The following is a 13,955-nucleotide window of genomic DNA, read 5'->3' on the forward strand; positions in this document are numbered from 1 at the left end:
TGCCTCTGAAATGTCGCAGCAGCATTGCCCCACTGCTCTGTGCAGCTGTGAGACTGGGTGACGGAGGGGGGGAGTCTAAGCAGTGCTAAGGCCTGCCTGCCCGAGCCCTGCCTCTTCCACCCTGGGCTCCACCCCTTGCAGAAGCACCAAGCCAGGCCCTTCTCCCACCTTGCACCTAGGCCCATGGGGGCTGTAAGCCCCACTGGTCTCTTATGATCTTTCCCCATCATGACTTTTCTAAGGGCAAACAGAAGAGGACCTTGAAGCACTGGGGGGTGGGAGTGCGGGTCTGCGAGAGGGAGTGCATGATGGGGTTGGGGGTAGGACACTGACCAGGCACCCACGTTCCAGGGACACGCATGGCTCTGCCTCCACCCCTTCCGCTGCCGTTAAGGGAGTGGCAGAGGGAAAAGCCTCCAGACAAGCTCTTTGCTGCACTGCTCTTCCCACAACTGGGCGGCGAGGGAAAGGGGAAATGGCAACATGCAGAGCCACTTCCTCCCACTGTCAGGTGCAAATCATGGTGTTCCCAGATCAGAGACATCCGGATCAAGGAGGGCAACGTGTATTATTTACTCTCTACGGGACCCTCCAGAGGCCCTCAGTGTGATGGGGTCTCTACAAAGGTGTGAAAAGAGAAAAGTTCAGGCCCACGGAGCTTACATTTAAGGCACTGATACTACACAGCCATAGGGACATGCTTGCTTCATGCATTGCAAGGAGACCAGTTAGCTTACATGAAACAACTGGCAGTGCACAAAGTTAACTATGTTACAGAACTGGGACCTAAATTAAAACAAGGTCCAGCTAGTGTTCCAACCCAGCAGAGAAAAAAAGCAGCCATGTAGCACTTTAAAGACCCACAAAATAATTTATTAGGTGATGAGCTTTTGTGGGACAGACCCACTTCAGATCTATAGTCTTACTGGAACAGAGTCAATATATAAAGCACAAAGGTCCAAAAATTGTTATCAGGGTTGACAAATCAGAAAAATAGTTATCTTAGTTGGCAAAGATACCCAGCACAGGTAATGGAGAGAAGATGAAGGTAATGAAAGCTTTAAACATATATTTTGAGTCAGTGACAGATAAGAACCTAAGAATGGCCATACTGGGTCAGACCAAAGGTCCATTTAACCCACTACTCTGTCTTCCAACAGTGATCAATGCCAGATGCCCCAGAGTGAATGAACAGAACAGTAATCATCAAGTGATCCCTCCCGTTACCCATTCCCAGCTTCTGACAAACAGAGGCTAGGGCACCACTCCTATACTCCTATCTACCCTGGCTAATAAGTATCAATGGACCTCGGCTCTATGTATTTATGTGGTTCTTTTTTGAACTCTGTTAAAGGCCTGGTTTTCACAATATCCTCTTGCGAGGATTTCCACAGATTGACTGTGTGTTGCATGAAGAAACACTTCCTTCTGTTTGTTTTAAGCCTGCTATCTATTAATTTCATTTGATGACCCCTAGTTCTTATGTTATGGAAACAAGTAAATAACTTTTTCTTATTCACTTTCTCCATAGCAGTCATGATTTTATAGACCTCTATTATATCCCCCCTTGGTCTCCTCTTTTCTAAGCTGAAAGTTCCCAGTCTTTTTCATCTTTCCCCATATGGAATCCATTTCAATCCCCTAATCATTTTTGTTGCCCTTTTCTGAACCTTTTCCAAAGCCAAGATATCTTTTTGGAGATAAGGTAAACCACTTCTGTACACAGTATTCCAGATTTGGGCATACAGTGGATTTATAGAGACAGTAAGATATTCTTTGTTATTCTCTACCCCTTTTTAAAAGATTCCTAATAGGTAAAGAAGAAACATAAGCTACTGAAAGAGTTGCTCCCACTCTCTACTAACTCAACCCAGAAATGAGCCTGCCACCTAGAGAAAAATTTTAATATGCTCAGTATATACATTATAAAAATAAATACAAAATCCTTCAAGAGCAGTGTACTTATTTGGGCATACTAGTCTGCAGACAAGACAATAGTGCTTCCTTCAGGACTTGGTCTGCCTGGATTTTCCAGATATCTTATCACAGCTGGCATTCAGCAAAGCCTTGAAAAATACCCTTCTCTATGGACCAGATTCTCAACTAGTGTAAAGTGGCAAAACTCCATTGAAGTCAATGAAGCAGTGCTGATTTATACCATCTGAAGATCTGCGACCCCAATTTATAAAACAGATTTTGTCTTGCCCCCTCTACCTGCATCTCTGGAACATGGTGATAAATTTGTTTGTTAAACGTTACAACATTTTAGGAAGAATTTTCTTCCCCACCAGATGCAAGAGCATGTGTGTTTCTTTCATATATAATGCAGGCTGAGATCAATGGCTGGATTTAAGCATCACACACAACAGTGATGGCCAATGGGCTGTGTTGACTGGCCAAGTTACATATGCACATAATCTGTGCAGGTGGCACATTCCAATAGGAAGGTACCAATTGAATGGTTAACACTGGCGAAGCAATTTGTAAAAGAAACGTTTACGAGACACAGTATGGCTGTTAGGAGCAAATCCCCTTCGTACTGCCAAACTTGAGTTCAGAAAACCAGATGTTTCAATGGATTATTCGTTTTAAACATGTAAGAATTGTGTAGCTCAGCTGCATTCATTCCCTACACAACAAGGCAGCAGTGTGAAAGATTAGAGGTGAGTCCAAACCAGAACAGAACAACTCCCAAATTTCCACTACCTACTCAGATGATTTTAAACCTGTGCTGAAAACATGGTAAGCTCCTAGAACACACTTCATCTAAGCCAGTGGTCTCCAACCTTTTAAAGCACGAGATCACATTCTAAATATAAGTCATAGAATCATAAAATTCTAGGGCTGGAAGGGACCTCAGGAGGTCATCTAGTCCACCCCCCTGTCTAGTGCAGGATCAACCCCAACTAAATTGTCCCAGCCATGATTATGTCCAGCTGGGACTTACAAACCTCCACAGAAGGAGATTCCACCACCTGTCTTGGTAACACATTCCAGTGCTTCAGTACCCTCCTGGTGAAATAGTTTTTCCTAACAGCCAACCTACACCTCTCACTCTGTAACTTCAGACCATTGCTCCTTGTTCTGCAATTTGTCACCACTGAGAACAGTCTCTCTTCATCCTCTTTAGAGCTCCCTTTCAGGAAGTTGAAGGCTGCTATCAAATCATCCCTCACTCTTCTGCAACCTAACAACCCCAAATCTCTCAGTCTCTCTTCATAGGTCATGTGCTCCAGCCCCTTAATCATTTTCATTGCCCTCCGCTAAACCCGCTTCAATGTGTCCACATCCTTTCCATACTAGGAGACCCAGAACTGGGTGCAATATTCAAGACAGTCCATTTTGAGGATTAAAGAACTTCGAAGCTGCCCAGGCATTTTGAAGTAGAGGTGGGTTAGCCATGGCTACACATGAGCCAGCACTTTGAGGTTTAACACTTCGAAGTTGCTGCAGGGGGAAATTTGCTTAATGAAGTGTTGCATATGCAGCGCAGCACTTCATTAATAAACTCCCAACCCCTACTTACCATCCTCCCTTTGAAGTAGGAAGGTAGTGCAGACACAGTCTAGGTTACGCCAATTTTATTTATTTATTTTAATTTCTAATCTTCCAGTATGAAACATTTCCTTTTTAAAAAAGTTATTCACAAATTGAAGACTTGGAGGTAAAAATTCCACCTTTCCCCATGTCTTTTTACTTCATACTTTTGTGTTTTACAAAGTTAAAAAACTTAAGGAAAATAAACTCTTTTTCTGCAGATTTCCAGTACCTGTGAATGTATTTTCACCGGAAGATTATATCATAATTTGATTCTAGGATCATTATATGTTCTACCCTTAGACTTAAATCTGCCCTTGGGATTCAAGCATTTTTCAGTGTCAGAATAAAGTACCTAGTTTGGTGAAAGCTATCTGAATAACTGCAAGAGCACTTCAAAGCCAGAAGTTCATAGCTTCTGCAGTCATAAAGAGGCAGTGTTATGACAAAACACAAACATGTTTGGTCTGAAGCAGTAGGTGGAACAATTTCTCATATGGTGGGAAGGGATACATTGTAACACACTGGCTAAACACTTGATATTATGTCACTTCCCCACCCCTACTTTCTGATTAGCTCACAGAGAATATATGTAAACATTAATAACAACAAAGCTTTTCTCCTTTTAGCTCAAGCGGTAGAGATCTGTTATGAGACCTAAGATTCCTGTGTTTTACCTTTACTGAGTCCCACAGTTTCTGTAACTATACACACGGCCGCCAATCAAAGGAGAAGGAGGAAGGAGGCAGTTGACCCGGGGCCCAGCGATTCAAAGGGCCAGGGGCTCTGAGCTGCTCCAGTGGCGGTAGCAGCACCTGGAACCCCAGGCCCTCTAAATCATGCCAGAGCCCTGGTTGGCATGGTCCATGCGGCAGTGAGGGCTGCCTGGGGGAGGCTAGTCCCAACCCCACCCCCACGTTCCACCTGAGGCCTCTCCCTTCTGGGAGGCTTAGAGCCGAGACCACCCCAGACCACACTCGTACATTTTACCCAGGGCCTGGTGAAGTCTGTCACCAGCCCTAAGTACACAGCACATGCTTCATTGAAGAGTGGCTGTACCTAAGACCAGTGCTCCCTTTAAGCTGAGTGCTGGGTGGGCACCCAAGAGAGACTGAGGCACCGCCCAGCTGGCAGCATGTGCTTCTACTGGTGGTCCACATGTGCACATGCCTCAGTGCACATAACAAAATTTATTCCACCCATCGGTGGAAAAAAATGATAGGGAACACTGCCTAAGGCATATCACGGAGTTTCTTTTCCATCCACTTCAACTATGGAGAGAGATCAATGACAAGAAAAGAATTCTAGAGCCAGTGAAAGATGCAATACTGATAACTCTGGAGACAGCTGATGGATTGATGCCCTCTGTATCTTACTTGCAATTCCCCGAGCTATCCAGTGCCACAGGGAAAGGCAGCTAGAACACACCTAACAAGGATTGCAAGAGATCAGAAATGCAGATCATCTTTGTGAGATTTCTTTTTTGATTCTCAGTTGAGGTGACGACAGCTCCGTATTCTACATTACAGCAACTGCTGGGTTCATGACATCAGAGTTTATCAATCTGTACAGTCTGATAGGGAATTTTATAAATTAGCACACCATGTACAAAACCTTGAAAAATGTACATGCGATGTGACAGAACTCTTGATATGCAGTGTAAGGCCTCCATTGAAACACTGGACAGATGTCTTGCTCTTTTCGCTACAGGAAAACTTACATGTTAACATTTAAGGTTCCTTCTACAGGTAAAAAGGGAGATCGGGAATGGTTTTGATAATCTGGTATCATAAAACTGGAGGGGAAAAAAAAGTCATCTATTCCAGTTCCCTGCACTCATGGCAAAACTAAGCATTATCTTCTAGACCAGGGGTGTGGAAAGTTGGGGGCGGGCCACCTCGAGGAGGGGTGTTGAATTTCATAAGGGAAGTGCAGCAAGATCAACTGCTGGGTCTCAGGCTCATCCATCTCATTAAAAATGTTGAAATATTGTTTTATGTATGTGTCTTCCTATTTCTATACTGATTAATACAGTTTTTACATTCTACCTATTTTCTTACATATGTTGAAAGTTTTTTTTTTTCATATGAACATAACCAAAATTTCCATCAGTTTGGATTATATTAGACAGGTTGGTGGGCAGACCTGCTAAGTGCAGGGACAAAAAGTGGGGCCCAATATAAAAAGTTTGCTCACTCCTGTCCTAGACCATCCATCACAGTCATTTATCTAACCTGTTCTCAAAATCTCCAGCGATGGAGATTCCACAACTTTTCTCTGCAGTTTATTCCAGTATTTTGACCACCCTGACCATTAGGAATTTTTTCTTATTGTCCAACCTAAACTACCTTGGCTGCAAGTTAAGCTCATTGCTTCTTGTCCTATCCTCCAGGTTAAGGAGACTATCTAATTCACAGCTATATCCTTGTATAGTTCTAGTATTTCCATTGACTTCAACTGTGTTATTCTGGATTTCTGCTGTAGTAAGTGGTGCGAGAATACGCTCCAAGATTTATCTCCACTCCAACATGTGAGTTATAAAGTGGTGATTTTTTAAAAAAGAAGTATATTTAGTACTGTGTAGAATTCAATTATATACAGTAGTAAATCTTTCCCAGCCACTGAAAATGGATAAAGACAATCAGTCTAAGAGAATCCTGTGCATTTCAAGGCATAAAGTATTTCTTCCCTTGTGGGCACAGAAATATATCTATAATGTCACATACAGTAAAATGGGGGTGGGAGAGGCTGGTCTTCGTCTGGATAAGAGTGGATTTATTTAAAAAGACCTCTGGCATTTCATCAGTTTTCTCCTTAAGTTCAGGATCTTCCCTTCCACTCAGAAATAATAAACCATCTCTCTGCTAAAAAAAACAAAAAATTATTTAGCCAAACCCCACCAGTTTTTCTGAAGGAGAGAAGACTAAACCTGTTCTGCTTTGCCTGTGCAGAGTTTGCAGAGGAGGAGGCAAAGTTCACAGCACAATGGGCATAATTTTTGTTCCAACACACCAGACACTAGTCTATTCTGCTCCTTCCAGACAATCAATTTCAAAACTCTGTGGCTCCTATTTGCAATATTCATCTCAGAAACACTTGAAAAAGGAAAACAAAACAAAACAAAACCACCTGCTTTTCAAGTACCAGCTCAACCAGAAAGGATAAGCTAAAAATCTGGGCTAGTGATGTGTGGACTATCATACAACAGAAGGTATTCTCCACTGGGGAGGTGTGTGATGGGAGAACTGGTCTGTACTATGGCTTACCCTGCAAGAGACTGGTAAGCAGGGATGGACTAAGAAAGGGGTTTTAGGGGCTGGAGGCCACAAGGGCTCTTTGGGCGTAAACCAGAAGGGTGCTGGACATCAGTAAGTCCTATCTATTTAAATAAGTTTGGGGTGTAGTCTATGCATAGTCTGTTCTATGTGGAAAACTCTGTTCAATGCCTGCTTGTGCTTTGCGCAGGATGGAAGGAGAGTGTCCTACATGTGTTCCGCTATTGCCTTTGTTGTGGTGGTGCTTAAAACTGAACAAAAGGAATATAAAGAAGAGACACTTCTCCCAATAAATCCGGCACAGCAACATCAATATGAATTAAAGACTTGCTATCCCTGAACCTATCCAATGCAGATTCCATAGGGAACAATGAAAACCCAGAACGGTTCAAATTCCAGACACACATCAACACAGAGACCTACAGCTTATGTGCATTTACTTTAAGCACTTACAGGTCCATTCATTTTTAACTGGATCACTAAGACACTCAGAGCACAGCTGCTATTTTATATATCAGGAGGAAAGGAAAAAAACGACAGACACAGAGCAAAGCTATGTCTCTCTGTGTATATATATCCGAGGGAAGAAAAAAATAACCTCTATGAATTGAGAAATATCATGCGTGTGTTTCCAAGAATGTGACGCTGAATACCAAAATCACCACCTGCCAAGCTGATAAAGCAACATGACCCAGCATGCAGGATGCCTCTTTATATAAACTGTTAGCTTTAAAAATACCTCAGACAAAGGCTTTGGTGTCTTTTAAGAAGGCTAATGGTATAAATAGGCCTGTTCAAGATATTCAACACAATAGGACTAGGAAGTTTTCTTTTCTCCCTATTGTAGTCTACAGGAGAGGACTACTCCCTTGATTTTGATTACAGCATTTTGGACTTAACTTTCAAAAAGTGGTTTTGGATACCCAAATTGAGATGGTTTAAATGGACCTGGTTTTCACACAGAGGCAGTCTAACACAATCTAAAAATAAGGCCCCATTTGGTCTCTCAAGTTGGACACACAAAAACAGAGACATCCCAAGTGCTCAAGGCATTCTTGGAATCTTGGACTTTACATTTGTTCTGTGGTGCTGAAAAGCGCTAAAAGATAAGAACATAAGAACAGCCATACTGGGTCAGACCATAGGTCCATCAAGTCCAGTGTCCTGTCTTCCGACAGTGGCCAATGCCAGGCGCCCCAGAGGTAATGAACAGAACAGGTAATCATCAAGTGATCAATTCCCTGTCATCCATTTCCAGCCTCTTGCAAACAGAGGCTAGGGACACCGTCCATGCCCATCCTGGCTAATAGCCATTGATGGACCTACTCCCCATGAATTTATCTAGCTCTTTTTTAAACTCTTCCATAGTCTTGGTCTTCACAACGTTCTGCAGAAAGGACTTCCACAGGTTAACTGTGCGTTGTGTGAAAAAAATATTTCCTATTGTTTGTTTTAAATCTGCTGCCTATTAATTTCATTTGGTGAACCCTAGTTCTTGTGTTGTGAGAAGAAGTAAATAACAATTCCTTATTTATTTTCTCCACCAGTCATGATTGTATATACCTCTATCATATCCCCCCTTAATCATCTTTTTTCCAAGCTAAAAAGTCCCAGTCTTATTAATCTCTCCTCATGTGGCAGATGTTCCATACCCTTAATCATTTTTGTTGTTCTTTTCTGAACCTTTTCCAATTCCAATATATCTTTTTTGAGATGGGGCAACCACATTTGTACACAGTATTACAGATGTGGATGTACCATGGATTTATATAAAGGTAATATGACATTTTCTGTCTTATTATCTATTCCTTTCTTAATGATTCCCAACATTTTGTTAGCTTTTTTGACTGCCGCTGCACACTGAGTGGATGTTTTCAGAGAACTATTCACCATGACTCCACGATCTCTTTCTTGAGTGGTAACAGCTAAGTCAGACCCCATCATTTTATATGTATAGTTGGGATTATATTTTCCAATGTGTATTACTTTGCATTTATCAACACTGAATTTCATCTGCCATTCTGTTGCCCAATCACCCAATTTATTAAGATCCTTCACAGTCTGCTTGGGACTTAACTATTTGGAGTAGTTTTGTGTCATCTGCAAATTTTGCCACCTCACTGTTTACCCCTTTTTCCAGATCATTTATAAATATGTTGAACAGGACTGGTTCCAGTGCAGACCCTGGGGGGCACCACTGTTTACCTCTCTCCATTCTGAAAACTGACCATTTATTCCTACCCTTTGTTTCTGTTCTTTTAACCAGTTACCAATCCAAGAGAGGACCTCCCCTCTGATACCATTACTGGACCTAACCAGGTTAGTCACAGAATCACAGGCACATTCTCATGTTCCTCAACTAACATCATATATGCCATCATGTGCCAACAATGCCCAGATGCTTTGTATATTGGACAGACTTCAAACTCTCTCAGACAAAGAGTTAATGGGCACAAAACAGACATCAAAACACTCCTGATCCACAAACCATTTAGTTCACATTTTAACGGAGTAGGCCATTCTGTTAATGACTTAAGAGTTTGCTTCTTATTGAAGAAGAATTTTCACACTGCTTTGGAAAGAGAGACTGCTGAACTTTCTTTCATATTCAAATTCGACACATTAACACGTGGTTTGAACCCGGATGCAATTTTTCTGGGATACTATAGGGGCTCTTTTGCATACTTGGCTTAATCTAATTCTTGACTCCCCCACCCTGCCCCTCTACTCTCTGATTTACTCACCTTGATCATTTTTTTTCTGATTTGTCAACCTCGATTACTATTTTTGGTTCTCTATGCCTTAAATATTGAGTCTGTTCTGGTATGGCTATGGTCTGAAGAAGTGGGTCTGTCCCACGAAAGCTCACCTAATAAATTATTTTGTTAGTCTTTAAAGTGCTACTACACTGCTTTTTTGTTCTTATCCCATCACAGTTAACTTTGCTTAAGTGCCTTTGGTGAGAGACCTTGGCAAAGGCTTTCTGAAAATCTAAGTACACTGTATCCACAAGATCTCCCTTGTCCATATGCTTGTTGATCCTTTCAAAAAATTCTAGTAGACTGGTGAGGCACAACTTCCCTTTACAAAAGCCATGATGACTTTTCCCCAACAACTTATTATTCATCAAGGTGTCTGACAATTCTGTTCTTTACTAGAGTTTCAACTAGTTTGCCTGGTACTGAAGTCAGACTGACTGGCCTGTAGCTGCCAGGATCACCTCTGGAGCCCTTTTTAAAGATTGGCATCGCATTAGCTATCCTCCAATCACCTGGAACAGAAGCTGATTTAAATGAAGACACTCTTCAAGAGACAAAAAGAAACTTCATATATGGTCTGTAACTAAGGAACTTAGCAAATTCACAACTTCACGTATAATCCAGTGAGGTGGGCTGGACATGTGACAAGAACAGGAAAAGAACAACCCACAAAGAAGGCATGGGTGGAAAAGGGCAGCAAGAAGCACTGAGGATGTGATGGAAAGAGAAGTCAGATGGGAGGAGGATTAGCAATCCAAGACTTATGATCTTCTATGTCATGGATCAAAAGGAATGGCAAGGAATCAGGGGCACCACAAACCTTATGTAAATGTGAGAAGGAGGTGAGAAATGCAGTAAAGTCATATCACACAAGCCTGTAGTACTGTCTGCTAATCAATGGTGGACACTAAGGCTATGTCTACACTAGACAGAGTAGGTTGACGGTGTCTTGCGAGGAGTACCGGGTTTGAGTGAAACCCTGAGAGGTCGATTTTGCACGTCCCTACCACATGTGACATTGAACCTTGGAAGATTGACCCTGAGCAGGTCGATCTCCTGGGCTAGTGTAGACAGAGCCTAAGGCCAACATTTTCAAAAGTGACCAGAGATGCTAGATGTTCCAGTAGACACACTATAAAAAGACCTGATTTTCAGTAACCTGAGCACCTGCCCCCTGAACATGATCCCATTTTCTAGGTATCTCAATTTGGGCACCTGAAAATGGAAGCACCCAAAATGGCAGATCGCTTTGGAAATCACTGGCTTGTCTGGGTAATCCGCTGGTGAGTGTACGTCACAGGTGCACCTTTGTGCTTGATCTGCAAGAGACATGAGTGGGACAGCCTCAGCAAAATACTCCTTTGATTAAGCTGTGGAAACTCACGCTTTTAGCTCTGGAGGTTGCTGGTTTGCACCCTGGAGAATGCACCAATGTGGTGGCCATCACATGTGCACTAGATATACAAACATTAGTAGACTTCTCCTCCACACACCACAGCTTATACAGTGGTCTATGAAATGACCATCTCATACAGCTCATTGTTTCATTGAGTATTCACTGGCAAATATGATTCCAACAGCTGAATCAACCTCCAAACGTTGTGCATGGAGTTTTGACCTACAGATTTAGAGTTACAGTTTCAAGCAACTTCCATTAAGAGCCATAGCATATGTTGGCTGGAGTTCTCAGTAAAAACCATGAATGAGCAGGGCTGCTCCCATACCTGCAATGCCGAAACACTACCAATTACAGTCCATGGGCCTGTCTATACTTGGAAACTTTGTGTCAACGTAAACACAGCAGTGCAAAATCCCAGTGTAGATGATTTGGACAGAATTAAAATGGAGTTTACTCTGGTTTCACTGCATATTACAACAGTGGGCTGCATCTGTGCCAAGGGCTTGCAATGGGGTAACTGCATTGGTATAAACAGTCCCAGTACACACAGGGCTTCACCTCTTTTAGATCTGAATGTGTTTGATTGAGATCAAACTACTCGGTTTAACAGTTGTTTGCAGAAGTGAGGGGAGCTGCTATAAACAATTAATGAAGCACTGGTTCGAAGGTAGACCAGATCCCAAGCAGGAAAATCAGCATTAGAATGGAACAAAATAAAGGGTGTATGGACGCCATATCCCTCCAGGCCAGCCCAGGTCAGGAGAAGGAAATTCACTATTTAGATATACACTTTTCCACTGCTGGTGAAGAAACACAGGGTTTATTACCTATTAAACTACATGCTATTTTCAGAAGTACAAAACACATCCTATAACATAGGTGACTCACTGTGACAATGCTAAAAAATGTGCAGGCTTCAAATTAGTTCTTCCTCTAGTCCCTGTAGGGGAATTAACTGTTCCTCAGTTCTTCAGCAAAAGAACTATCTACTGTACTTCAGAAAAAGTCCAAAGCCAAAGCCCTTCCTCAGCTTCCTTTTATTTATCAGAGTCTTTTCCCCTCAGCTTACAGTGGTGTTTGTTTATGCTGACAAGATTTCCAAACATTTCCTTCCTCATTTCATTCTATTAAACCACTAATTGATTGAATGTTTTAATACAGCATAGGACTATCCCAAGGGAGAGTCATTTCATTTGCAATGACAACTGCAAACAGGTAATGAACAAGCAGCTCCTCATATACATTCACTAAAGCATCAGCATCAGAAGCCAAGACATGGATATGCAATTGTTCTATCCCCTCCCTCACGGTTTCCTTAGTGGCTACTGCACAGAAACAGAACAGGCCCTAAGTAAACTAAATTTACACATATGTCTTCTGCAGCAGCCAGCAAGAGTTGGAGTTCCACCCTCCCCAGGCATTATAAACATCAGCATCTCCCTCTAATGCCATTCTTAGAAGCTGTTGGAGCAGAATCAGTCCCTGTATACAGTCATGAATAGAGCTGAGCAAATAATAGATTTTTCTGCTAAGTGGTTGAACTGAAAAAATCCAGAAAAATAGTTTTGGACCACTTATTTTCAAGAAGACAAAGAGATGATGATGTAGAAGAAGAAATTTTGTTCGGTTTACAAAAATTGGTATTTTCAAAACGAAATGTCAAAATGGTTCATTTCACTTTGTCCCCTCTCTTTTTTATTCAACCAAAACTATTCACCTAACCTGATCCAAATTTGCAAAGTTTTGTTCTCCCCCCAAAATTAATTTTTTGGCAAATTTACTATTGGTCAAAGTAAATTCACCCAGAGTACCTCACCCTGTCCTCAGCACATCCAAAACTCATTATCTTCTATGTGGCTGGAACCATCCTTCCTCCCGCCCTGCATCACACAAAAGCTTTCATGTTAAGAATCACAGAATGCTAGAACTGGAAGGGACCTTGAGAGTTCATCAAATCCAACCACCTGCCCTCATGGCAGGACCAGACACCATCTAGAGCATCCCTGATGGAGGTGTGTCTAACCTGCTCTTAAACACCTCCAGTGGTGGAGATTCCACAACCTCTTGAGGCAATTTATTCCAGTGTTTAACCACCATACAAGTTAGGAAGTTTCTCCTAATGTCCAACCTAAACCTCCCTTCCTGCAGTTTAAGCCCATTGCTCTTGTCCAATTATGAGAACTCAAGCAGAACAATTTTTCCCTCTCTTCCTTGTAACACACTTTTAGGTACTTGAAAACTGCTATCGTGTCCCCTCTTAGTTTTCTCTTTTCCAAACTTAGCAAACCCAATTCTTTCATTCTACCCTCATAGGTCATGTTCATTTTAGAACTTTAATAATTTTTGTTGCTCTTCTCCGGACCCTCTCCAATTTTTCCACATCTTTCTTGAATTGTGGCATCTTGAACTAGACACAATACTCTAATTGAGGAGTAATCAGTGCAGGGTAGAGCAGAAAAAAATACTTCCTTTCTAAGTGGAGTACTTTGCATTTGTCCTTTTTAAACTTTATCCTGTTTACCTAAGACCATTCTTCCAGTTTGTCCAGACCTTTTTACATTATGGGTGTGTCCACCCGGGCACAAATCTTCGAAATGGCCATGCTAATGGCCATTTCAAAGATTACTAATGAGGCACTGAATTGAATATTCAGTGCCTCATTAGCATTAGGACACTTCCAGCTGTGGCGCTTCGAAAGCGCTGCTTTCGAAAGCGCGTGGCTCGGCGCAGCTACACGGGTGCCCTTTTCTAAAGGACCCACACCTTTCAAAATCCCCTTCTTCTGATCAGTGCGTGGTATAAGGAGATTTCGAAAGGTGCGGGTCCTTTCGAAAAGGACCCCCGTGTAGCCGTGCCGAGCCGCGCACTTTCGAAAGCGGTGCTTTCAAAGTGCCTCGGCTGGAAGTGTCCTAATGCTAATGAGGTACTGAATATTCAATTCAGCGCCTCATTAGTAATCTTCGAAATATGGCTATTTTGAAGATC

At 42.1% G+C, this 13,955-nt stretch overlaps 2 protein-coding genes across 2 annotated transcripts in view; one reads left to right on the forward strand and one right to left on the reverse strand.

Moving 5' to 3' along the window:
- GALNT17 (polypeptide N-acetylgalactosaminyltransferase 17) overlaps positions 1-9,995 on the forward strand; it is a 500,944-nt gene extending 490,949 nt beyond the window's left edge. Inside the window, exons 11-12 of the transcript XR_012648117.1 lie at positions 9,079-9,131; positions 9,971-9,995. The gene's annotated coding sequence lies outside the window, so the exon portion shown is untranslated. The remainder of the gene's footprint in view (positions 1-9,078; positions 9,132-9,970) is intronic.
- Positions 1-13,955, reverse strand: part of CALN1 (calneuron 1) — a 223,618-nt gene that overhangs the window by 74,889 nt on the left and 134,774 nt on the right. The gene's annotated exons all lie outside the window — the stretch shown is intronic.

This window comes from Carettochelys insculpta, chromosome 19 (assembly GCF_033958435.1).
Source record: "Carettochelys insculpta isolate YL-2023 chromosome 19, ASM3395843v1, whole genome shotgun sequence".
In the NCBI taxonomy this organism is placed as follows: Eukaryota; Metazoa; Chordata; order Testudines; family Carettochelyidae; genus Carettochelys; species Carettochelys insculpta.